At 42.7% G+C, this 26,314-nt stretch overlaps 1 protein-coding gene and 1 non-coding gene across 6 annotated transcripts in view; both read left to right on the forward strand.

Annotated features, from left to right (window-relative positions):
* The first annotated feature begins 507 nt into the window (after positions 1–507).
* The window catches only part of Znf148 (zinc finger protein 148), a 111,905-nt gene continuing 86,098 nt past the window's right edge, over positions 508–26,314 (forward strand). Inside the window, exon 1 of one of the 5 annotated variants that reach the window (XM_032900138.1) lies at positions 508–729. The gene's annotated coding sequence lies outside the window, so the exon portion shown is untranslated. Of the gene's footprint in view, positions 730–894; positions 916–1,056; positions 1,577–14,625; positions 14,863–26,314 lie in introns of those variants that run through there. The other 4 variants (XM_032900143.1, XM_032900142.1, XM_032900140.1 and 1 more) reach the window with 4 other exon arrangements.
* LOC116899817 lies at positions 17,326–17,456 on the forward strand. Its single transcript, XR_004387817.1, has one exon. It is a non-coding gene; the product is annotated as a small nucleolar RNA SNORA36 family (small nucleolar RNA).

Here is a 26,314-nt window from a genome sequence, read left to right on the forward strand (position 1 = left end):
CTGACTGGGTTCTCTTGCTCGGTGCCCACATCCAGCATCGCAGTTTTAGTTTCAAGGGTGCAGGGTTGCATCTTTCGGAAAAAGAGGAGAGGCTAGGTAAGAGAATAAAGGAAAGATCCAAGAAATCCTGGCTAAACCCTTCATCTACGTTCCAGCCTCTTCCACTTCCCGGGGTCCGGACCGCTATTAATCCCCATTTTTCACTTCTCAGGGTGCCAGGCAAGCACCCAACCTCAAGGGGAGGACGTTCCTCCCAGTAGCTTTCTCAGATCTGATCTATTTCAAAGCATTTTCCTTTCAGGCCCATGAGGGGGACCCTCAGTGCGGGGCCAGCTTCCCGGGCCACGCTGCACTGCTGACACGCAGGCGCCGGAATCAAAGCCACGCTAGGTCTCGCAGCCAGCTCTCCCCGCCAGGCGAGGGCGGGCAGCCCGGAGCGCTTCCTGTGTGCGAGGCTTCCCACAATGCACCGCGCCGGCAGCGGCGGCGACCGCGGCGACGCTCTAGCCGCGCCATGTCTGCCTCTCGACTGCTCTGGGAGGAGGAAGAGAAGGAGGAAGAGGAGGAGGAGGGGGAGGAAGAGGAGAAAGGCGCAGGGGTGGGAGCTGTCGCCGGAGCTGCCACAGCAAAGTTCTCTCCCTCCCCTCGCCCCTCCTCGCCGGGCCCGTGGGAAGGTCGGAGCTGCGGCCGTCTGCAGTCAGTGACCGCGCGCCTCGGCGCCAGCCCGCGGTAAACGCTCGGCCTGGCAGGCCCGGGCCCGGGAGGGCGGGGAGGGAGGGGCGGCGCGCGGGGGGGTTGGGGGGAGAGAGCGCGGCGGCGACGGCCTGACCCGCAGGAGCGGCGGGCCAGCCGGGGGCGGCCCGGGAGGCGGCGGGCGCAGGCCGCGGGAACGCGGGGCTGGGGGACGCGAGGATGGTGGGTCGGGGCTTGGAGAACGGAGAATGACGGGGGCGGCGGAGGCGAGCGGGTGGCTTCCGAGGCCTGCGGCTGGTGTCGGGTAGGAAGGAGGTGGGATGCACGCGGGGAGGCCTCCGGGTGCCAGGCTGTGGGCGAGCAGGCCGGCCAGACCCCAGGGCTCTCCGCCGTCTTGGTGCAGTGCATTATGCACCGCAGGCCTCGGTCGCCGCTGCTGCCTCGGTGTGCTCTTTGGCTGCAGGGAAGGGCAGGGGCTGGTGAAAGGGGATTGCTTGCAGGAAGCATAGTGGGAGTGCGAAAGGGGAGAAAGGGGCCGGAGGGAAGATGCCGGATAGGTGGAGGAATGCCGGGGGTGGTTGTGGAGCAGTCTTGAGGATTCTGGGGGTGTTCATTGTGCAGATATGTTAGGTGTTTCATTATGGAAAGAACCGAAGCGTTTCCAAGGCAAGGGAAGAAGGCTAGAGTAGTTTCTACGGATAGAAGGGAGAGCGTTTGAAGCCAGAGGATTGCTAAATATTGGAGAAGATGCAGGGAATGCATAATAGAATAGACAGATGTAGCATAATTATCAAATGCTGGCCCAAGGTCTAAAGAGTTATTCCAGATGGGCCAGAGTGGCCTAGTTCGGAACCTGTTTGGGCTCTTCAGTAGATGACATCCGGTAAGTGTGGGTCCCAGCTTGGTTGGGGTCATTGAGAATTAGTCACTTAGCGTGTAGATTGGTTTGAGACATTTTAGTGCCGCACTAGTGAACTGAAAAATCTTTGAAAGAGACCTTGAGAAACCGCCTAGCCTATGGGGATTCTTGAGGCCACGGAGTTGAGAATTTTAGCAGATTTGGAGTATTGTCCGTTACCGGAGGGTGGATGAACACTGTCCTGGCAGATACTGGAATAGGAATTAACTTGGCCTGGTGGTTTTCTTTTCCACTGCTTAGCTTATATGGTTCCAGAACAGCTGGTGCCGTATTTCAGCCTAGGTTGCAGGACACAAAATTATAGTTGTCCGTGTCGATAGTTGGTGCATTATACTCTGGTCTTTGGAGGCTCCATTTGTGGCCCAACGAAGTCTAGTTGAATTGGTTCTGTACCTCGGGTTGGCGGGAGATCCTTTTCCATTCACGATTCCGGATGTACTCCATCAAGGAGGCATGATGTTATTAAAGAAAATAACATCAGCAAGCAAAATGTGGGCATAGAGGATCTAGAACATCTGTGTTGATCTTAGCTTATAAGGAGGTCTGGAGTGGTTATCATGGTGCCAAGGAAACCTAAAGGGACAGAATGAGTAGGTCTGATGAGGAGCGACAGTGCTTATGTTAGGAAACCCAAGTTCTTTCTCTTGCATTTACTGAATGCTCAGTAGACCGTATTTTTCAAGAAGGAACACTGGGTGAGGACAGTGTTTTTTTTTTTTGTTTTGTTTTTTTTTTTTTTTTAATTTTTTTCAAGACAGGGTTTTTCTGTGTAGTTTTGGCTGTTCTGGAACTTGCTGTTGTATACTAGGCTGGCCTTGAACTCAGAGATCCTCTACCTCCTTAAAGGCTTGTGTCACTGTTGAACAAGAACAATGTCTTAAATTCTATTTGGGTAGTATTCACCTTTTGTTATTAAGAGAAATTACATAATATGTTGTGATATCACTTCAACCGAAGAGAAGATGAGTATGATGAATGTGACTTCTTTTTTATGGAAGTTGAAGGGAAAGAGGATAATGGGGAAATGGTGTGACATGTGGGAGAGGGAAGGGAAACTCAGGTACCATTCACTCCTTTAGCGAGGATTTCATTCCTTTAGCCGAGATAGCACTTAATACTTAAGGTGGGGAGGTTTCTTTCATTGTAGTTTTTCTTATAGAAGTAACTGGAATTTTTATTTAAAAAAAAAAAAACTTGGACATTTTCCTGTAAGTGCATTTAGATCGCTCACTTTTAAAGATTTTATTTTTATTTATGCATATGTATTTGTCTGTGTGAACATATGCTGTGGATGTGAGGGTACCCAAGGAGATTAGAAGAGAATGTTGGATCCCCTGGAGCTGGGGGGACAGTTTTGAACTTACTGATGTGGGTGCTGGAAACTGAACTTGGGTCCTTTGGAAGGGCAGGAAGCACTCTTTTTTTTTTTTTTTTTTTTTTTTTTTGGTTTTTTTTTCGGAGCTGGGGACCGAACCCAGGGCCTTTGCGCTTTCCTAGGCAAGCGCTCTACCACTGAGCTAAATCCCCAACCCCTGGAAGCACTCTTATTATCTGCTTCTTTGGTCATATTTATTTGATATGATGCACCGGCTTTTACTGTCGCCATGGTATTTGTGGCTCAGTTTTCCTCTGCTGCACTAGTATTATGTTTCTTTTACTACTGTGCACCAAATACAGTATGTTGCTTTTCTTATGCAAATAATATGAATATGTATGTAATTTACAAAACTTCTGAGGGGAATAACAATGAAAAGCGTCCCCTGTTCGTTGCAGTTTTGTGACTAAGACTGCTGCCTGCTATGCTCCCAGCCGTCCCCCCCACCCTTCACCCCCACTCTCCCAGTTCTGAGACAGGGTCTAATTGTGTAACTCTGGCTGATATGGAACTGGCTTTGTAGACCAGGCTGGCCTCAAACTCAGCAGAGATCCACCTGCCTCTGCCTTCCAGGTGCTAGGATAAAGGCCTGCACCACCATGCCAGTGTACTTTTTTGTTGAGGTTCTGAGACAGGTTTCTGTCACCCAGGCTGGCCTGGGTATGTAGGAAAGATGGCCTTGACCTTCTGAACCCTTTGCCTCTTTGATTTCTGGCATTACAGGTGTGAGTTCCACATCTAGTTTCTGCAGTACCAGGAACTGAGCCTGCGACTTTCTTTTCTTTTTTAAAACAGGGTTTCTCTGTGTAATGCTACCTGTTCTGGAACTCACTCTGTAGATCAGACTGGCCTGGAACAAGTGCTGGGATTAAAGGCTTGGCTGAACCCAAGACTTTTTTGCATGCTGGGTAAGCGCTACCAACTGAGCTACAACTCCAGCCCACAATTTTTTCTTAATCATATTCTCACCTTCCACCTTAAGCAAATAAACACATAGCAGGGTATGGTGAGTGCACCTTTTATCCTAGCATTTGGGAGGCAGAGGCAGGCAGATCTCTGTGAGTTCCATGCCAGCATGGTTTGCTGAGTTAGTTCTGGGACAGTCAAGGCTAAACCAGGGCTCTACAGAGAGAAACCTTGTGTTATGAAAAAAACCCCAAACCACACTTCATACAAAATAACGGGTTACTGCATGGCATTTTCATACACGTATATAGTCACTGTGATCATACTGATCCCTCTGCTGCCTTATCTTATGTTCTCCCCCACATTTGTCCTGTCACAGGCTGCTGGTTGTAAGCATTGATTTTTTTTTTTTTTTTTTTTTTTTGTAGTTCATGTTTTTCTCTGGCTCCCCCAAGTAGTTGGTAGGTGTTTATCATTTCTGTTTCCTTGGTTTATGGAAGTATGCCACCATGTTCTGCTCTATCATTTCTCTCTTTACCAAGATTACATCATCAGTTTGGATCATGACTACAGAAGCCAGCTTTCCCTGAGTGAAATGGTGACTGTCATTGATGTTTTTTGTTTTTCATCCTCTACTCTGATCTTCAGTTATTTTTGTGTATTAGATGGCTTATACTTTCAAACGATGTGCCTTGATATAAAAATTTATTTTTAAATTATTGCATGTTTGTGGGCACATGTGCAGCAAGGTGACTGTGCGTGGAGGTCAGAGGAGAACTTGAGGAGTTAGTTTTTCTCCTCAACCTTTATGTAGGTTCCAGGGATTGAACTCAGGTCATTAGGCTAGCTAGCATCATTAAGCAGCAAGGCACATTTACTGACTGAACCATCTCGATGGCCCTACGTAAGCCTTGAGTTTTAGAGGCTGAAAAACTCGTTTACAGGCTTTAAACCAACTACTTTAGAGCGTACCTCTTGACTTCCCACTGTATTAGAAGAGTCTTTAAACTTCTAACGTTAAAGAGGGAAGGAAGGTTTTGTTAAAGTAGTCAGGAGTATTGGGTAAAATGAGAGAGAGAGGCTGGGACCCAAACAAGATTTGTAGGAAACAGCATCTTTGCAACATTAGCTTTGCTGGCTAGGGATGAGAAGTTGCCTAAAAGTGGTCACTGCTTGTTCATTTTGGACGTGCCTACCAGGTTGCAGTATTCTTTGAGTCTTCTGGAGAGTTTTAGTTGATGAATGTGGGAATGTGTTAAAATGACCCCTTACTGTACATTCCAGGGGTCTGAGGTGTTCACTCACTTATTTAAGATAGAACCTTGCTAAATAGTTCCAGGCTGGCCTGGAACTTACTAACTTACCGAATTGTCCAGGCTTCTTGTCTCTCTGCCCCTCTGCTTCAGACTTTTGGATTACAGGCACACATTACATGTCTGGCTATAATTTTCTAAGTTGCACTTGTGTGTGTGTGTGTGTGTGTGTGTGTGTGTGTGTACGTGTGTGTACATATGTACGCATGCACCATGGTCTAATGTGGAGGATAACTTGAGTGAGTCAGTTCTACCTTGTGGGTCCATGGGATCAAACTTGGGTTACCAGGCTTTACAGTGAACTCCGTCCCCCACTCAACCATTCCCCTGCCCCTTTACTTACATTTTTATTAAGTAATGGAGTGGTGGAGATGATGGTGACAAGTCTGTGTTGCTTATTTAGAAGAATTGAGTCATTAGGGCTGGTAAAATTGCTCAGCTGGTACAAGTGTTTGCTGCCAGGTCTGATACCCTGAGTTCAAGTCCTGGAACCGGCATAGCAGTAGGAGAGAGCCGACTCCTGCAAATTGTCCACTGACCTGTACATGCAGGTGGCATGTACACACAGAATAATGATAAATAGTAAAGAGAATGGAGTCAATGGTTTCAAAACTGTGTGGAGTTGAGGTCAGCACTGTATATATGGGGAATAAGAGGATACTGTTCTATTTCTTTTAGTAAATCTTGTTTAAGTAATTGTACTCCTCTTACTATTAATGTCAAGGTTTCTTTCACATGTAGGTGTGAATGTTGAATATTTTTCTTCTGTTCATTAACCACCCCTCCCCTCCGCCTTCTTTTTGGTATTGCTGATTACATTTAGGGTCTTTTGCAAAGATTGTGCCACTGGCCTAGCTGTATTCTCTTTGCATATTCATTTATATCGTTCTTTCCCTTGCCTTCACATTAGGTTGTACACTATCTTGGAGGAAACTGAACACCTTATCTCTTAATGAATAACTGTTGAATGATTGCTAGAAGGTGTAATTAGCACTCTGGAGGCAGAGACAGGAGGCTCTCAAGAGTTTCAGGCCATCCTGGTTCATATAGGGAGCTTCAGGCCAGCCAGGGCTACATAGCAAGCCTTGTCTTAGTGAACAAAGCAATCCAAGAGTTTGTCTGTGGGTTTGACTTTGAGAGCATGGCGGGAAAATGGTTAGATACTCTGCATTTGTGGAAGAAGATGGAATAGATTAGATTTGAGCTCTAATCCTGCATAAATGTTAAAGGGGTAAGATCAGAGGGCCTTTTCTAATCAGAGGGTAGTTTAATCTGGTCTGGAGAAGGACACTAGTTTCAGAAATTTTGTTGCATGATTTTCATTTAACATACATAAAAGCATTACTAGATGTCATCAAGAATGAACCCTTTGGAAGTTATGTTCTGAGGGGGCTAGACTTGTGCACAAATACACAGTGATCACAAGTGTGCCACAAAGCAGAGTGTGGCATAAGAAAATGCCACTGAAGTATAAGAACATACTTAGCTGTGGGAGAACCCGGGACTGCATTGCAGCGATGCAGAAGTGGAGTTGGAAAGCCTGGTGCAATGGTGCAGACCTGTAACTCTAGTACTTGGAGACAGGCAGGAGGAGCCAGTCTTCTGGGCCAGTTTGCCTTACCAGAGTCAGTCTGGGATACATAATGAAACCTTGTCTCAAGAAAGAAAAGGGAAAACTATAAATACATAAAGTAATTTAAAGAGAACATTTTAGTTGGCAAGATTGGAGATGAGATACTAAGATCTATGGGGAACGGTGTAGTGTTTACATGATGACTACAAGCTTTATTCCACTTAATACATCTGTGTATGAATGTGTATATGTAAAACAAGAAAATTCATAATATAACTAAAACCACATTTACCAAAGTGGATGCTTTTATGATAGTATATACTATTCTCTTGTTAGGAAGTTCTTTCATTGTTTTGTGTGTATGGGTGTTTTGGCTGCATGTCTGTACCCATGTTCATGCAGTACCCCGGTGCTGGGGATTAAACCTAGGTCACTTGGAAGAGCAGCTCTTTCTCTCAACTGCTGAGCCATCCCCCAAGGGGATCCTACCTCCCTTTTAAAAATTCTTAGTTTTGAGCCTAGCCTTTAACGGCTGAGCCATCTCTTCAGCCTTCACCTCCCTTTTTTAAAAGATGGGATCTCACTATGTCTAACCCTGTCTCACTATATAGACTAGGTCTTTAAAGTAGAAATTTACCTGCCTCTGCTTCCGGAGTACTTTGGTGAAAGATATGTGCAATGAAAATCCTCAGAATCCCACTCTGCCCCTAAAAAAAAAACCCAACCAAACAACAACAACAACAACAACAACACACCCAAAACTGGCTTGGGGGTTTGGGTTAGCATAATTATCATGCATGAAATGGGTTTCATGAGTTGCTAAATAATGGTAATCTGTAATTCACAAGTAGAGCGTACTGTGCTTTAAAGCAGAAGAGTTAGTTTGAGTTGGGTAGAGTATGGATAAGTGTTTGTATTTGGTGAGCTAGTGTTGAGCTTAGTGAGTGACAGAGGTTGGTTTTTTGTTGTGGCCCTCATATTTACCCATTCTGTGATTGTAGAGAATTACTTCCTTTTCAGAATCTTCACGTTCTCAGCGGGAAATTATTATCATTGTACCTTTCTGGCTAAGGTTATTGTGGGGATTTGATGATGAAAATGTGTTAGCAGTAACACTGCAGTATGTTAACATATTATTAATGTGTAGCTACAGAATTTTGAGTAGAGAATTGTCAAGAACTGTATGTTAGACAGGATTGACTGACGTTCTTTTCCCCCTTTACAGCCTAGACTAGTGCTCTACCAGTGAGTTATGCCCTAGGTTCATTTATTTTATCTGATAATGGATATACCATATGGCACTGGGGCAGTGTGGTGGGAGATGAGTGGACCAGGAGGCTCCTAGTGACGTTCAGAAGGGCTTGAGTTAGTAGCAGCAGTGGTGTTAGAGACAGGAGGGTAGCATGGGGTTACTGCAGTGGAGAGACTAGGTAGCTAGATTCAGATGACTACAGCTGAAATTGAATGCATTTTTGGGTAGAATAGTGGGGTACATTACAACAGACAGTTTCGTGTAATAATTTGCTGTATGATTAAATATGCAAACTGGGAATGGAAGGATTATATTACAGGGTATTTTTGATGGACTGCTAGGATTTACCTATACTGTACAAGGTTTTATCGTAGGCAAGTGGAGAGACTAGGTAGCTAGATTCAGATGACTACAGCTGAAATTGAATGCATTTTTGGGTAGAATAGTGGGGTACATTACAACAGACAGTTTCGTGTAATAATTTGCTGTATGATTAAATATGCAAACTGGGAATGGAAGGATTATATTACAGGGTATTTTTGATGGACTGCTAGGATTTACCTATACTGTACAAGGTTTTATCGTAGGCAATGAAAGGTTACATCTATGTTTATGAACACATGATTCATTTTCTTCAGAAACTTATCTAGGGACAAAATATATGCATCTATCTATGACACAAGTAATTTGCCAGCTTTGATCAGGCTTTGTGGAGGAATTGGTGTGTAGCTCAGAACCTGAAGAATTGGTAAGGCTGTATAGGTCAGACGGTGAGGGTAATAGAGGTGACAATCCTGGATGTGTTTAGGGCTGGTGTTTTTCTTTTTTTTTTTTTTTTTTCGGAGCTGGGGACCAACAGGGCCTTGCGCTTGCTAGGCAAGCGCTCTACCACTGAGCTAAATCCCAACCCCTAGGGCTGGTGTTTTAAATCATCTGTAATTACGGTTCATGTTGAGGAATGGAAAGAAATAAAGCTAGAAAAATAGTAGCAAGGGGAGCTCCAAGTCCAGACCAAAGTGTTTAAAACAGTTTATTTATTGAAATATGCCCAGTGAAGTCCTCTAATCTTAAAGGCACAGGATAATATATTTTAAAACTTATTTTTATTTACTTATGTATCCATTTATATAGCTACTTCCAAGTTTAATATATAGGAAGTTTCTAACATTTCTTCTGTTCCCATAAGCTCTCCATGTGTCACCTCCAAGTAGGAAGATATCCTCTACAGACCATAATTATTCTCCTAATCTCTATTGTTACAGTGTGGTTCTGTGTGACTCTGCACTTATAAATGGAGTTCTTACCTGTGGTTTCTTTTGCTCAAATCATGGCTGTGAGATTCCTATCTGTTGCATGTAGCAATTGATTTATTCATTTTCATTCCTCTTTATGTGTCTCTTTTGTCACTGTTCTGCAGTTTATTTACCTATTTTATAGTTGTTGGACAATTTAATAGTCTGTAATTTGGGGGACTCAAAGGAACTTTAACTTGACTTAAGATATAATGGGGCACCGATGATGGAATTTTGTTTTCATTGATGAGTTTTGATTGTGGAAGTAAGAATGGAGTCTTAAGACACATAGTGAATTCAGGGACACCCTGGGCTGCATAAGGAGATCCAGTCTCCAAACAAACAAACCAATAGGAACATCAAGAGAGGTCATCTAGCAAGAGTTAAAGTACTGGGTGAAGACCCAAGAGGTCCAGAGACTTGAGAATACATTCATGGGCTTGGTAATTGACACTACTACTGGGTTTGGTAGGTCACTCTCTGGTGGTTATGAAATAATTTGGACTGGTAATTTAAGCATTAATTAAGCAATATTTATGCTGGAGAGGTGGCTAAGTGGTTAAGAACCAGGTCGATCCCAGCTTATGTGGTGGGCTACAACTGTTCATAACTCCATGATCCGGTCCCAGGGGATCTGTCACCCTTTCTTCTCCACGGGTACTGCTTGCATGTGGTGCACAGATATGTATGAAGACAAAATACCCATACATAGAAATAAAAAGCGTTATTTTTTTTGTCTTTGTGTTGTTGTTTTTGAGGCAGTCTTTCTACATAGTCCTGGCTATTCTGGAACTCGCCATATAGACTTATTACCATACCTGCCAGCCACCCCTAATGACACAGAAATGTAGTATTTATAACTGCTTAGGCCTTCTAGCTCAAGTTGTTCCCAACTAGCTTGTATAACTTAATACTCTTGTCTATACTAGTTTATGTTTGCCACGTGGCTTGTTACTTCCAACCCAGTCATCTTATGTCTCATTTCTTTCATGGCTGGGTGGCAAATCTCCCCTCCTCCATCTCCATTTTTTTCCCCCAGAATTCCTATCTCTGCTGTCTTGCCTTTCCTCTCCCGTCCTGCTATTGGCCATTCAGCTCTTATTAAATCAGAAGGTGATGGAGAAGAGTTTTTACAAAATACTCAGGGCAAGTGATAATTCAGTAAAAATACCAGTATCAAGATCCAGCCTGTACTCAACTCTGTGCCAGTACAGAAATCAACATCTGAATAATACAAAGACAACAATTACACAGTGCATAAAAAGATAATTTCAACCTCTCTGTGTGACCCTGGCTGTCTTGGCTCACTACATAGACTATAGGCTGGCCTAGGACTCACAAAGATCCACCTGCCTCTACCTACCAGTGTTAGCATTAAAGGCATGGGCCACCGTGCCTGGCTTTATAAATGCATAAAGTAAGATTTAAAAATCAACATATGTTCAGATTCCTTAGGAATAACAGGTTGAGGCAGAGGGTGGCGAGTGAAAGCTTATTTCTGGGGAGCTGAGAGAGATAGAAGGAAAGGGTTGAGGCAGTATTAGGAGGGAGAACATTTTAGAAAGTTCCAAGATAGAATTAGAGTACTCACTTCACACAGGCAGAGACCAGTGTAGAGTCGTGAACCAAGAGTCTAATGGAGGAATGCCGTGTATAATAAGTGTATGCTGAAGAGGCGAGGACTAGGAAGCATGGATACTTTATTCTGAAACTGGAGGGAGTAAGTGACAGATGATGAAGAAGACACAGCATTTTAGAAGCTGTGAAGGGGATCCAGGTGCCAAAGGTATGATCTGATTTTCATGGAAGGACTTGAGTGTTTGGGATTAAGCATTTAAGTTTGGAACTGCTTTAGCTAGTTGATGGGATGAGCTATTCCATTTAGAGTAAACTGTGGACGATTCAATGGCTTTCAGCTGCTGTTCTTAATACCCAGTGTGTGAGTGTGGAGAAAGCAGGTGAGTGTGGTGGAAGACTGACCTGAGGGGAGCAGTACTGAAGAACTGCTGCCTTCATAGTGTGAAGCTAAATGCCAGGAAAAAGCAGGGGTGCAAAGCAAGGCACGATGGTACCAGTTCTCAGTAAACTGAGGCAGGAAGACAGAGAGTTCAAAACCAGCCTGAGCTACATCACTGGATTCTGTCTCAAAAAGATGAGGTATCTATCTATATATATCTGTCTACATATGGTTGTGGCTAGGAAAAGAGACTCTTTGAAGTTATGAAGCACACTTGGGTTGTTTTCTAGTATATATGTGTGGGTAGCTGATGTGGGATATCATTAGGAAATGAGGAAGTTACTACAGAAAGTTTTTGAATGTATTGTTGAGCTCATTGAGAACAATGACTAATCTAGAACAAAGCAGAATTGAAGTCATTGAGGAAGTAGTCCAGAGATTGGTGGATGGTGCAGAAGGGATGGAGTGCATAGCTGGAACTACCCAGCAATCCTTGAGTGAAGGAGTAGTAATAGGAGAAGCAGAAAGGCATTTCATCCGGCTGAAGGAGTAGGAGAATGGTGCTTTAGACAGTAGAGAAGCAGCTGATGCAGGAAAGGGTGAGTTGGAGAAGAGGAAGTGGTCACAGCAGTCTGGTCAAGAGGTAAAAATTCTCATTGTTTTTGAGAATTGAGTGGGATTGAGAGAAACAGATGGATTTGTTATAGACACCAGTTCTTTGATTTTTCTGTACAAAGTAACATTTGTAGAATCATAACCCTTCATGTGTAATCAGATAAACTCCTTTGAGAGATAATGTGGATTAGAAAGGAAACATTAAAAATGAAGTAGAAGTGCATCAGAGACGAGAGGAAAGGATTATATTTGTAGACTGTAGACTATGGACCAGGGCCTCCCCCTGGTTTTCTTTTCTTTTTTGAGAGATGACTAGTAGTAGTCTGGGCTGTCCTTGAACTTGCTATGTAGCTGAAGATCTTGAACCTCTGATTTCTCCTGCTTCTACCTCTCAAGTGCTAGGCCTACAGGTTTGTGCATCACATGTGGTTTTATGTGGTGCTTGGATCAAACCCAGGGTTTGGTGCATGATAGGTATGCACTCTAGCTACCAAGCTACATCCCCAGTCAGAATATAGACAAGTTGATAGATAAGTCAATAGAAGCTAGTTAAATCAGTGCTCCTCCCACAAACCTCTACTTCCAAAAAATTTACATTATGATTCATAACAGCAAAATAATCAGTTACGAAGTAGCAACAGAAATAATGTTATGGTTGGGGTCTTCATAACATGAGGAGCTGTGTTAAAGGGTCACAGCATTAGGGACGTTGAGAACCACTGGGTTAAGTACATAGACTGGAAGTGAGCGAGGAGGTCAGAGAGGACCTGAGTGTGATGGAGGGGAAAGAAGAGCAGCATATCGGAGAGTAATGTGGAGAAGATGTGCTTTCTGGGAAGCACTGCTGTATGTGTAGTGAGATCCAGGACAGACATGGAAGGAACAGGTTAGACAGAAGGAAAGGGACAGACATCCTGCTGAGGAACTTAAAATGCCCGTGGTGTGTCATGCCTTTTATCTAATTTTCTGTCTGTCTGTCTGTCTAACTTAGCTTTTAAGTAAGAGCCACAATCTTATTTTTCTATAAGCTGGTCCGAAACTGTGATCCTTGTCTCAGACCTGTCCTTCTCTCCTAAGTGGCTGAAACTATGTGCACTCCATACCTTACTTACGCCACATACTTTCTTAGTTTTAGGAGTTTGCTTCCCAGTTATTACCAATGTATAGATGTCTCCCCCACACAATTCTAAATATGCTTTCTTGGCTTGTTCTACTTTTTTTATTTTTGATAGTTTTGTACACACATATTCTAGTCTTATCTTTTGAACAGCTCTAAAGCATAGACTTGCTAATCTCAAAGATAAAATATAGTTTAAGTGGAAACTTCACCACCTAAAAAAGAAATCTTCTGTATACTTACCATGATTAATGATATTTAAGGCCAACACTAGGCCTCTTAGTTGCTTGGATCTCTGCACCCAAACTTAGCCTGCCTAGCTTTGGAATAGTGCTCATTTTTGTCAAATTTAATTTTCTGTCACCTTTTCCTTTATACAGGCAAGGATCTATTTTTAAAGCATTTGTTAGTGTGTGCGGTTGCATATAGAGGCTAGAGGGTGACTATGGAGCTGCTTCTCCACATTGCTGTGGATTGGGGGATGAGTGGTTAAAATGACTTTAGAATTTTTGTCTGTAGAGCCTCTCTACCTTCCAAGTGTTGGGATTAAAAGTGCACACCACCGCTTTAGAAAGTGTTTTAAAGGGCTGGAGAGATGGCTCAGAGGTTAAGAGCACTGTACTGCTCTTCCAGAGGTCCTGAGTTCACTTCCCAGCAACCACATGGTAGCTCACAACCATCTGCAATGGGATCTGATGCCCTCTTCTGGTGTCTGAAGACAGTTGCAGTGTACTCACATACATAAAATAAATAAATAATTCTTAAAAAAAAAAAAAGAAAAAAAAGAAAGTGTTTTAAAGGTTTATGTTAAGTTGTTGGGCAGGGTTGGAGATGAAGCGATTGGAGGTACAGCTCAGTGGTGGAGGTTCAGTTCTGTCCCTAGTCCTGGCAAAAGGGAAAACAAGGCTGGGCCAGACCTAGAAAATGGATTTTTAAAAGTGACTCCTCTGGAATAATTTCACAGAATGTGAGTGAACATGTTAGGCTGGGAAATATTAACTTAGAACGATGGAACAGACCAGAAAAATGAGTGACCGAGGAGTCTATGAATTATTTGGCAGTAGCTGGTACAAATTATAAAAGTTAACTTTGGTGAGATTTTGAATAGCAAAGGGGGATTGTTATGGAAGAGACAGGAAATTTGTTAGGTAAATTTCAAAAAAATAAGTGGAAAAACAGGTTACAGAAAAATTCTTTAGAAAAATACAGTTATTATGTTGAAACCAGAGGAGGGAAGACTGAAATGAGACAATTGAAGGATAGAGAAGTGAGAGGAAGAGGAAGGAATGAAATTATTGAAAGGTTTCTTCCTATTTAAGAAGGCAGTGTTGTGCCACGTGCCTGGTACCTTCTGATGACAGGCTCAGTTTGAAAGGGTGCAGGTTTTTACCAAAGTTCCTGAATCCACACATTTTTCATTTTAGACACCCGGGAATAGGGAGTCCTCAAATCTCCTGGGCTTTTGGAGTTCTGGACAGATTGGCGAGCCTGGCCTAACGGAGCCGAACAGCCAAGGCCAGCCGAACAGCCGAGGCGAGCCGAGCTGAGCCGAGCCGAGCCGAGCCAATCCGAGCTGCGCCTTGCCGTCGGCCCGCGGGACCCACGCGCTTGTGGCCAAGGAAGGCCCCTTGGCGGCGGTCAAGGGAGTGAGAGAGTCTGGAGGCGGAGCCTTTTGTCTGGAGCGCGTGCGCCCGAGGCCTCTCTGCTGCTTCCGGATCAGCGGTGCGCTCTGGGCTAGGCTGCCTGTGTGCCTCGGTATAGTGTATGTTCCAGTGGGGCGGCCCTGGGCCCGGGGCTGCTACTCTTCTTGTTCGCTGCCCTGTGCTTACAGCTTTGTGGTTCGTGAGAAGGTCAGGCTAGAACTTGGTCTACAAGACAACTTTGTTTAAAACTTGGATTTAGGCAAGAGTATGTGTACTGCAGTTCTTATGTTGGTTGTGCTGGTAAAACCTGCGAGGTTAGTGGTGAGAACTCTCCCGAGGACTTTCCAGCGGTAGACTGTGAGGCAAACTTTGTTCTTCAGACTGCAAAGTACTTATTACAGTGACAGAGAACGGCTGCTAAGGTAGTAGACTCAAAATTAAAGTTAGGAAATGCAAATTGGGAGCCCTCCACTCCCGCATGCATTTAAGTCTTTTATTTTATGTAATAATTATGACTTGTTCAATTTCTCATTTAGAACTTTGAAAAATCAGGCATGATTTTAAAGACTTACTAATTTTGTTCTAAGCAATGATAAAAGTACTACATGGATTTGAAATTCAAGTGTGTTGAATGTTACTTTAAATAAGTTATACAGAATTTTTAGAACTATTTTTTTTTTTTTTTTCAGAGCTGGGGACCGAACCCAGAGCCTTGCGCTTCCTAGGCAAGCGCTCTACCACTGAGCTAAATCCCCAACCCCAGTTTTTAGAACTATTAAAGCTAAAAATATGTTAGCAATTGCCTTTTGGATGTCGAGGCACACCCCGGTTTTCCGTGAATTTCTGGATAGTATTATCAGTATGGTATGAGTGTAAAACCTGAACCTGAGTATATAGTGTTTGAGATTACCAGTGTGTTTGCTGCTGGGAATAGACTGGGTCTCTTATTCCCAGTCTGGTGACCTATCCAAGAATAGACTAATGAAACTGGCTATTTATTTGTTCGGAAGGCAATATGGCCAAGTGGGTTTTATAGTAAGCATTAAAAAGCTGAGAAAAATGAATGTGGCAATATTTAGTTTATTGTTGAAATGTGTAAGCCTAAGAGTAATTTATTTGCATGGAACTTCTTTGGCCTTTTAAGAAAAAGGCCTTGAATATTCCTCAGTGTTAATTCCTTTTACGGGATTTGTGCTGCATTTGCATTTGATTAAATAGATCTATGTAGATACTTGGCATTTAGCTGGGGTAGATGTGTTTTTCATGTGGATATTTTCAGTGGTTACAAGTAACTTGAATGCTTAGCCTTTTCAGAAATACCAGGGGGGGGGGAAGGAATTGTGTTAATAGTAATCTCAGTTTAAAAACTTCATGCCTGGCCATTGTACAGGGCTGTGATGCCAGAACTCAGGGGGATCTGAGGCAGGAGGATCACCACTTCCAGGTAACTGTAGGTTAGATAGTCAGACTGTCTTAAAACATAAAAAGAAAAGAAAACCTCTGAACCTCTTTGTGGAGGATGCTTAACAAAGTACAGATAGAAATATTAAAAGTTTTAATTAAACAAGTTAAATTTTATATGTCAATGGGTATTTTGCTTGCATGAATGTGTACCAGAGGCCAGGGTGTCAGATCCCCTGGAATTGGAGTTATAGCTGATTGTGAGCTGCCATGTGGGTGTTGAGAATTGAACCTAGGTCTTCTGGTAGAGCAGCAACTGTTGTTATCTGTGGAACCATCTCTCCAGTCTCTCCCACAGCTTGATATGCTGTTACACTATTTGGTTAGTGCTTTTTTTTTTGAGACACTGGATTTCTCTGTAGCCTTGGCTGCTCTGTAGACCAGGCTCATCTCAACTCAGAGATCCATGGGCCTCTGCCTCCCTAGTGCTGGGATTAAAGGCCTGCATCACAACTGCCTGGCTATAGTTTAAATTTACTTATTTTATTGAAATTATTTTTAATCACCACCAAGGGAAAGATTATTATCGTGACATAATTAATCAAATTAAGAAACTTCATCACTTACATGGCAAGTATTCGTTTTTAGTATCCATCAAATTATTGTTATTTTTCATAAATGGTTTGTGGTACCATGAGTCCTCCCTTATTTTTAGAACAAAGTCTTTCAGTGAATTTGGATAGGTTGACTGCCACTGTGTGCAGCAGCCTGGGCGCTGGGGACTCAGACTCTGCTTTATTCTCAGTCATTTCCCCAGACCCCTTTTAAAAAATGTTCAAAAAGTTAAAAAGATCACACACAATTTTAAAACAAGATCACTCAAAGTTAATTATAACCTTTTCTTCTCTCTCTGCTCTGTTCTCTCCCTCTTTCCTCCTTCCTTTGTCCCTCCCTCCCTCCCTCCCTCTTGTTTACTCTTCTTTACAACAGGTCTGTAGCTTCTAGACCCAGGTAACCCTGCTGCCTCTGCCTGCCTCTGAGCCTGCCCTTCTGAGGTAGCACAGGTTACGGGTGCGTGTGCCATGCTGAGTTTAGTAAGCAGAACTACAGGCAGCTAGGGTTAGGAAAGTTAATAAAACATCTTAGGGTATTTTGAGCATATCCATTTGCCCGTTTTGTGAAGATAACCGTATTAATGACTTGATTGTAAATCTTCCTCAGGAAGGTTGTTTGGGTAAATTTAGAAAAATTATTTAGGATTGGGGTTGGCTCCAAAGTGTTGAGTTCAGTTCAGGGCAGCTTCCCTGTTCTGTTAATTAAACTTTGGGACATTGAAATTGGCTGAGGGAAATTACTGAATAGAGAATATTACTCTATTCATATACTTCTAGCCTACACAAATTAAAAAAAAGGAATGGGGTGGGATATAACATAGATTGGATAGATATACATATTATATTCATATGTAATATATGCTATATATCTTGTATATTATACACAGTATATATTATATATAAATTATATATCATGTAATATGTATATAATATGTAATATGGGTATTATAATACTTTTTTTTTTGAGACAGGGTTTCTTTGTGTAGCCTTGATTGTCCTGGAACTAACTCAGTAGACCAAGGTGGCCTTGAAATCACAGAGATCCTCTTGCCTCTGCCTCCCAAGGGTGGGATTAAAAGTATATGCCACCACTGTCTGGCTCATAGATTGGGTATTTACTGAATTGTTTTTATATTATGTAAGCAGTGTTTTGTTAGAGAAAGAAGGATTAGTAGAGTTCTCTTTATGTCTAAACCAAAACAAGAAAACACACACACACACACACACACACACACACTCACACTCACTCACACTCATACACTCACACACACACTCACACACTCACACTCATACACTCACACATACACTCACACTCACACACACACACACACACACACTCACACTCATACACTCACACTCATACACTCACACTCATACACTTACACACACTTACACACACACTCACACATACACTCATACACACACACTCGCACACACTCTCTCACACCCACACACACAGAGTAAAAGGGCAAAATACAAGTCATTAATTTAACTTAGCCTGCTGAAAATCACTTTGTGTTACTTTATTTTTAAACTTTAATTATTGTGTAAATGTACATGATGTGTGTGGGAACTGTGGGGATGGGGGTGCCGTGGGCATGGGGGTGGTGGGTGTCAGAGGACAACTTGCGGAGTCAGTTCTCTTCTCCTGCCTTGTTAGAAGGGATTAAGTTTAGGTATTGGGATTTATACATAGGAAATGCATTTACCCACTGAGCCCAAAAGTCATTCTGTAGAATCACATTTATTTTCCAGAATTGAAGTGAAGTGTATGTTAGTGAGAGAGAGAGAGAGAGAGAGAGAGAGAGAGAGAGAGAGAGAGAGAGAGAGAGAGACAGAGAGAGAAACTCTTGTTAATACTTCGGTTTATAGATGGAATGACTTTCTTAAATTTTTTAAAAAGATTTATTTATTTATGTATATGAGTACACTGTAGCTGTCTTCAGACACACTGGAAGAGGGCATCAGATCCCATCACAGATGGTTGTGAGCCACCATGTGGTTGCGGGGAATTGAACTCAGGACCTTTGGAAGAGCAGTCGGTGCTCTTAACTGCTGAGCCATCTCTCTAGCCCCTTTCTTACATTTTTATTAATGTTGTAGACAAATTTAAATAGAGGAAAGAAAGCAAAGTCTGAGGAACTTTACAGTTGGCCAGTGTTCTTTCATTTAGACTTGTACTTGTTCTGTCTCCTGCCTCTTCCTTATGTATTTCTTTAAGATTGTCTTTACTTGTGTGCATCTATGCATCTTGGGAGTATGTGCATATGCTTGTATATGACTAGAGGCTAGAAGATTGTGTCAGATCCCTTGGAGCTGGAGTTAATAGGTTTTTGCGACTTATTCCATAGATAGATGCTGCAATCTGAACTCCAGTCCTAGTGATTTTATAGCAGACACTTAATTACTGACATATCTCCCTATCTCCTCTCTCTCTCTCTGTATGTATGTATGTATGTATGTATGTATGTATGTATGTATGTATGTGTGTATGTGTGTATGTATGTATGTATGTATCTGTGTGCACGCGCACATACACTCATTGCCCTGTTGAGGTCAAATGACAGCTTATAGGAGTTCAGTCTCGCCCTCTATCTCTATTGTGTGGGTCCCAAGGATCAAACTTTCAGGTCCCTAGGCTTGGCAGCACGTGCATTGCTCTTGCCAAACCTGCTGGCCCCACAGCTCTTGCTATTTTTAGGATACCTTTATTTTGAAAAATCATAGGAAGTGGCTGTGTAACTGGATGTGATGGTGCATACCTTTAATCTCAGTAGTCAGGAGAAGTAGACATCTGTGACTTTGAGGCCAATCTGGTCTATATAGCAATACCCAGGTCAGCCACAGCTACGAATGAGACTCTGTCTCAAAAATAAAACAAAACCAGAAAGAATGCTGTTCTTTCTTCATCCAGACATTCTCTAAGTTACCAAACCCAGGAAACGGACAATGGCACTTCCCAAGACTACTCAGTTTGTAGTTTTGTTTTGTTTTTTACAATTTATAGAATTACACTGATGTGTACATAATTCTGTGCCATCTGTTTCTCATGTAGAGATGTATATAGTGAATGTATATAGCCACTACAGTAAAGACACAAAGCTTGAGTCACAACAAAGGCCACCCCTCTTGCCATACCCTGAGGTGTTGCTCCCTGATTCCCAGCAGCCTGTTCCCTACCTAGCTCTATGGCTTTTCCATTTCCAGGATGGTATGTAGTGGGAAGTTGAAGAAAGACGTTTTGTTGACCTTTGACCTGTTGAGGGCTGCTGTTTGTGGTGTGTGTGTGTGTGTACGTGCTGAGACTAGAGGGAGGACCTGCATTCTTGTTGCTCTTTGTCCCATTTCGATGAGACAGGGTCTCTTGCTGAAGCTAGGATTGCGGCCAGCAGTTCTTTCTCCACCCCTCACCGTGCCGGGTTTACAGACACAGCTGGCTTTTTATGTGAGTGCTGGAGATTTGAACTCAGGTCTTTGTGGTTACAGACCCTTATCTGCTGAGCCTCCCTGAGCCCTGGGGTATGTTTAGAGTTTCCATTGTAAACCAAGGGCTAGTGAAAATTTGTGCAGGAAATATGAGGATTTTATGTAAATAAAAGCTTTTTTTTTTTTTTTTTTCCGGAGCTGGGGATCGAACCCAGGGCCTTGCGCTTGCTAGGCAAGCGCTCTACCACTGAGCTAAATCCCCAACCCCATAAAAGCTTTCTTTTATTCTTTCTGAAATAGGTGTTCAGTGGTGAGATCGCTGGGTTGGTTCTAAGTGTGTTTAGTTACTTGCTGTTGTGGTCAATGATTTTGATCATCTTTTTATGTTTTTATTCTCTTCAGATTTTTTTTTTTTTTTTTTTTGGTGAAATGCTTGATACTTTTTGTTGAATCAGTTTGTTTACTGTTGAGTTTTGAGAATACTTTATAGAGTTTTTATTTAAGAACTTTTGTTGTGGGTTTTGTTTGTTTTGCTTCTGTTTTTGGAGACAGAGTTTCTCTGGGTAGTCCTGGCTGTCCTGGAACTTAGTCTGTAGACCAGGGTGACCTTGAACTCAGAGACCTGCCTCCTGACTAAAGGTGTGAGTCACCTGTCTATTCAAGACTTCTGTTAGATGTGTTTTACAAATACTTTCTTTTAGTCCGTAAACAGAGTACACTGCTTTTGAAAATGATCTTAGACATTTCATCTTAACCAAGTCTTTAATTTTGATAAGGTCTGTCTGATGTATTTTTATTCATGGAGGGTAGCATGCCTCTGGTGCCAAGCTCTATAACCTTTTGCCTCAGTCCTCAAGTTTTCCCTGTGGCACCATCTGTAAGTTCTGTAGCTCTGTGTTTCATGTTTAATTTCATGATTCCTTTTGAGTTTGAGACATGGTTGTATGGCTTAGAGGTTGGTTTTGTTTGGCTTCTAGATGTGTAGTCACAGCACACTTAGCTCTTTGACCATCCTTTCTCAGTTGAACTGTTTTTGCCTCTGTCCAAATCCGTTGCACGCGTGTGTGTTCACGCTTGAGCTCTAGTTTGTTCATTATTTGTGTGTCCTCTGTCTTTCAGGACCGCATGCTTACCTGGGCCATAGCTGTGTGCTCCTGCAGGCTTGGTAGGAATTCAGTAAGTTCAGTTCAGCATAGATTGCTTCAGCATGCAGACCTTCAGTCAGTGACCAGGAGCATCATGGAGCTTCATGGAGATTTAATAAGTCTATAGTTCAGTCTTAGGAATTTACTTTATTATGTAGACGTTATTTTGATTTTGGTTCTTTTGTTTGTTTGTTTGTTTTAAGACAGGGTTTATATGTGGCCCTGGCTGTCCAAGAACACAATCTGTAGATTCCTCTGCCTTTGCCTCCAGGTGCTGGGATTAATGGATTGCATCACCATTGCCCCAGCCTGTCACTGGCTAGCGATTCCTGTTTATTTAGATCTGTCAATTTTGAAACACACTCTAGGAACCTGTGAGTTTTCCTTAAATATATTAGAAATATTTCTTTTTTTTTTTTTCCCGGAGCTGAGGACCGAACCCAGGGCCTTGAGCTTGCTAGGCAAGCGCTCTACCACTGAGCTAAATCCCCAACCCCAGAAGTATTTCTAACATACCATGTAATTCATATTCCGTAAACAGAGAGATGTGGTTTTTAGTATGTCATAGAGCTATGTGGTTGTCACTGTAATCAGTTTTAGAATAGTTAGCATATAAAATATTTAGAATATTTTCACTACCTTAAAAAGAAACTGCCCTTATTTCTGCTTCCTCTCAGTGCCTGGATATCTGCTTCTAGGAGTTTGTCTGATTTGAACATTCTATGTATGTATGTATCTATAAGTTGCTGCTAATCTTTCTGCTTCTAGTGGTTTGTCTTCCTTGAGTATTCTGTCTGTCTGTCTATCTCTCTTGAGAGAGGATTTCTCTGTATAGGCCTGGCTGTCCTGAGGCTAGCCTCAAACTAAGAGCTCTTCCTACCTCTTCCTTTCCAGTGCTAGGACTAAGGGTGTGTGCCATCACTGCCTGGCTGTTTTAACATTTTGATGATATCATAAAGTGGATAGATTTCTGTGTCCTGTTTATTTATTACGCTCTTACATCATGTGGCATGTGTTATGAGTTGATTTCTTTTTAATGGGTTAGTAATAACCTATATGAACATTTGTCTACTATCTGATCAGCACTTGGGTTGTTTGTATTTGGGTATTATGAATAATTCTATTTTGAATATATGTATTCGTTTTTTTAAAGAGTAAATCTTTCTTTTTGTGTATGCTGTGTATGTGCACATTTTCATGTTAGTGGGCACATTTGTGGGCTTAGACTCAGGATTAATATCTAGGATTTTTCTGTTTACTTTTCTACCTTAATGTTTGATGAAAGTTCTCTTGGTCAAACCCAGAGCTCACTAGTTTCATTAGCCAGCTTGCTCTGGGACCATATCTCCATTTCTGGTTTTTGAGGCTGAAATTACAGGCGAGCCACCACTCATTTAGAGTGGTTCTAGGGATCAGAGCTCCGTAAGCACTGTGACTACTGAGCTATGCTCCCCATCCTACCTATGTTGTCAGACTGGGCTTGAACTCAGGGACCCAGCTGCTTTGTGTTTTCTGGGATTAAAGACATAAACCACCACACGATGCTGAAGACACCCCTCCCCCCCTTAAATGGAGACTCTGTAGGTTGTCTGCAGCTGAGCTACCTCTTTAACCCGTGTCCTGGTGTAAGCCTGCGCTCAGTTCTCTGTGAGCATGTCTGAGAGTAGACTTGCTGACACAGCACCTCCGCAGTGCTAAGTCAGTTAAGAAGCTGCAGACGTCTCCAAAGACGCTTTCCTATTTCACTTTTCCATCAGTGGTGCAGGAACCCTTCAGTTTCCCTATATCTTACCGGTTATCACCTGGACTACACCCCCATCACGCATCCCTTGCACCTTGCTGTAGAGTCCAGATTGAATTCACTTTAAATCTGCGTACTCCAACTTCCCAAGTGCTGCGGTGACAGGGATGTACCACTTTCCATTCTGGTGACAGCCTTTTTGATTATAGCATTCTTCGTGGGCCGAGAAGTTTAACGATGTGGTATTGTAAGATGTGTGTTTGGTCTTTATCCATTTCCTGGCAAGTAACTCCTAAAATTCCTGGAATCTCTAATGAGTTTCTTTTGTATTTATTGAGTGTAGGGAGGTTGTAACCTCTGAGCTATCTTCAGGGTGGGGACTGGTCACAGGAAAAATCTAGGTATGATTTGGGGGTTCCAAGGAGGGGGAAGAACAAAAGTTGAAAAGATTTGTCCTTGAACAGTGGTATAATTTATCCTTACCTAGTGAGACCTTGTTTTGAACCCCAGAGAATGGAGTTTGGGGAACTACTGGATAGCTCAACTTGTGGAGGAGGGCCCTGAGGCATACTGTGCTGGAGAGAGCGAGGAGGCAAGGCCATTCTTCCTGTGCCCTGTGCTGCATATGTGTCTCCTCTGATGGTTAATCTCTGTCTTTTGAATGGTTTTTGTAGTATGTCAAAGGTTGTGTTTTTCTGAGGTTTGTGAAAAGCTCCAGCAAATTAATTGGACCAGGGTGGGGTTCATGGGAACCCTGATTTAAAGCAGGCTAGTCACAAGTTTTAAGACAACCAGCCTGGGGTTACATAGATGACATTCAAGGCAGAGCAGCTTATCTCCAGATCTGAGTTGATTTAAAGGTCAGTTTCTTAGAGTTTCTCTTGCTGTGATGAAACACCAAGACAACTTGGGGAAGAAAGGATTCTCCTTACACTCTGTCAGCAGGGCAGTCAGGGCAGGAACTCAGTCAGGAACTGAAGCAGAGACTTTGGAGGGACGCTGCGTACTGGGTACTGGCTTGTTCCCCACAGCTTGCTAGGCCTGCTTTCTTACAGTCTTGGACCAGCCGCCAAGAGGGGCCCCTCCACTCCAGTCATCAATCAAGACAGTACCCCACAGACTTGTCCGCAGGTCAGTCTTATGGAGGCATTTTCTCAATTAAGATTCCCTTCTCCTAGATATGTTTAGGTTTGTGTCAAGTTGACAAAAACCAACCGGCACAGATGCCCAGCTAGTGTCTGTTGCAGAATTTGGAGAAATCCCTCCTATACTTTTTGGTGACTGGAGTTTAGGGTCTGTATGTTCTGGGTCTCTTGCCACGGTTTGTACTTACTGCACCGTAAGGGTTGTCTTCACTTTTTTGATGGTATCTTTGAAGTGCAGCACTTAAGATTTTAACTTAAAAAGAACCATAGTATAAGATGTATGCTCTCAAAATTATATTTAGAGTATGAAATTAACTAGAAGCAGTGCCGTAAAGCAGGGTCCAGGATTCACTTTTGAGCACTAAAACTTTAGACCCATGCAGCATAACTCCTTGTTTTTCTCTCCTTGTCCTCTGGCAGCCTGTGTGTGCACGACCTTTCTTCTGGGGTTGCTTTAGATCCCTCATGGTGGAATCATTCATTATCTGACCATCTGTGGCTGGCTTATTTTACTTAGCATTTTGTTCTCAATAGTTTATCCGTCTTAAATCTCCCTTTTAAAGTGTTGAATGTTTCGTTGTATGTCTTTACAACGCTTTATTTAGGAATGACTCTTCTGCTTCATGGACTCCAAGGTTGGAGCTCAGGCTGTCAGGCTTGCTGGCTGCTGCCTTTACCTTCTGTTTCACTTTGAGAACTGGCCCATATCATAAATATTTTCCTTATCCATTATTTGTTGGTGTTCATTTTGTTTGTTTCCACATTTTGGCTCTTGTGAAGAATGTTGTAAATATCTATTTGAGATCTGACTTCAGTTCTTTTGAATGAGTAAACCCTACCTAAGGAGGGCTGTTGTCTTTGGAGAGCCTCTATATGCTTTCCTCAGTGACTGTAACCATTTTCTATTCTCATTAGGGCACAGGGTTTTCAATTTCTTCGTATTCTTTGAACATTTACATTACCCTCTTGATCATGGCCACTTTAATAGGTGCGAGTTAATAATAGTTGGGTGTGAATTTTTTTAAAGTTGTTTCCCTAGTAACTATAGTTTCCATGGTTTTAAAAAAGGGTTTATTTTTATTTTCTGCTTATATATGCTTGCATGTATACATATACCGTATGTGCACATATACCTATGAGGGCCAGAAAAGGGAGATGAATTCTGTGGATCTGGAGTTATAGACAGTTGTGAGTTGCCCAACATGGGTGCTGGGGGCCAAAGGAAGAGCAGCAAACACTGCTAATGCTGGGCCATCTCACCAGCCTCCCCCCCCTTTGTTGTTTTTTTCAAGATAGGGTTTCTCCTGTATCTCCCGGCTGTCCTGGAATTAGCTTTGTAGACCTGCTGGTGGCCTGGTCACAGAGATCCACTTGCCTCTGCCTCTTGAGTGCTGTGATTAAAGGACTGTACCACTACCTGGCCCCTTCCTGATTTTTGAATGCTTATGTGTGTATGTTTGTATGTCTGTAGGTGCATGGGTAAGCCAGAGGGCAGTCTGCAGTGTCATCCTCAGAAACATCATCTTTTTGACTTGGAGCTCACCAGCTGGGGTAGAACCAGTATCCTTCTGCCTTGCCTTCCCAGTACAGTGTCCAGTATACTTACTAGATTCAGGATCTTGAACTCAGACCTTCATGCTTACAAGACAAGGTCTTTGCTGACTAAGCTATCTTGTGGTCCTCTTTCCACATCTCTGTTGTCTTTGTATCTGTTCAGGGTCTTGGTCCTTTCTTACTGTTGGTGCTGGGAGTTAAGCTGGAGGGCCTTAGTTAGGCATGCCATCCTTTTGCTTTGCCACTAAACCACACCCCTAACTTGCCTACTTTTTTTTTTTTTTTTCTGGAGCTGGGGACCGAACCCAGGGCCTTGCGCTTGCTAGGCAAGCGCTCTACCACTGAGCTAAATCCCCAACCCCATTGCCTACTTTTTTGTTTTGTTTTGTTTTAATCAGGTATCTGGGAGTTTCTTTTGTAGTTTGGATGTTCTCCTTATAGATGTGGTTTGCATGTCTTTTCACTGGCTTGTTCCCTTTGTTCAGTAGAATCCTTTCAGTGGGATGTTGTTTCACTTGTCTAGTTTTTGCTTTTGTTGCATATGTACTTTTGGGGTCATGTCTAAGAAATTATTGATATGTCAGGATGCTTTCCTTGTCCTTTTCCCCCAAGAGACTGGTGGTTTCAGGTCTT

Source organism: Rattus rattus, chromosome 4 (assembly GCF_011064425.1).
Source record: "Rattus rattus isolate New Zealand chromosome 4, Rrattus_CSIRO_v1, whole genome shotgun sequence".
NCBI lineage: Eukaryota > Metazoa > Chordata > Mammalia > Rodentia > Muridae > Rattus > Rattus rattus.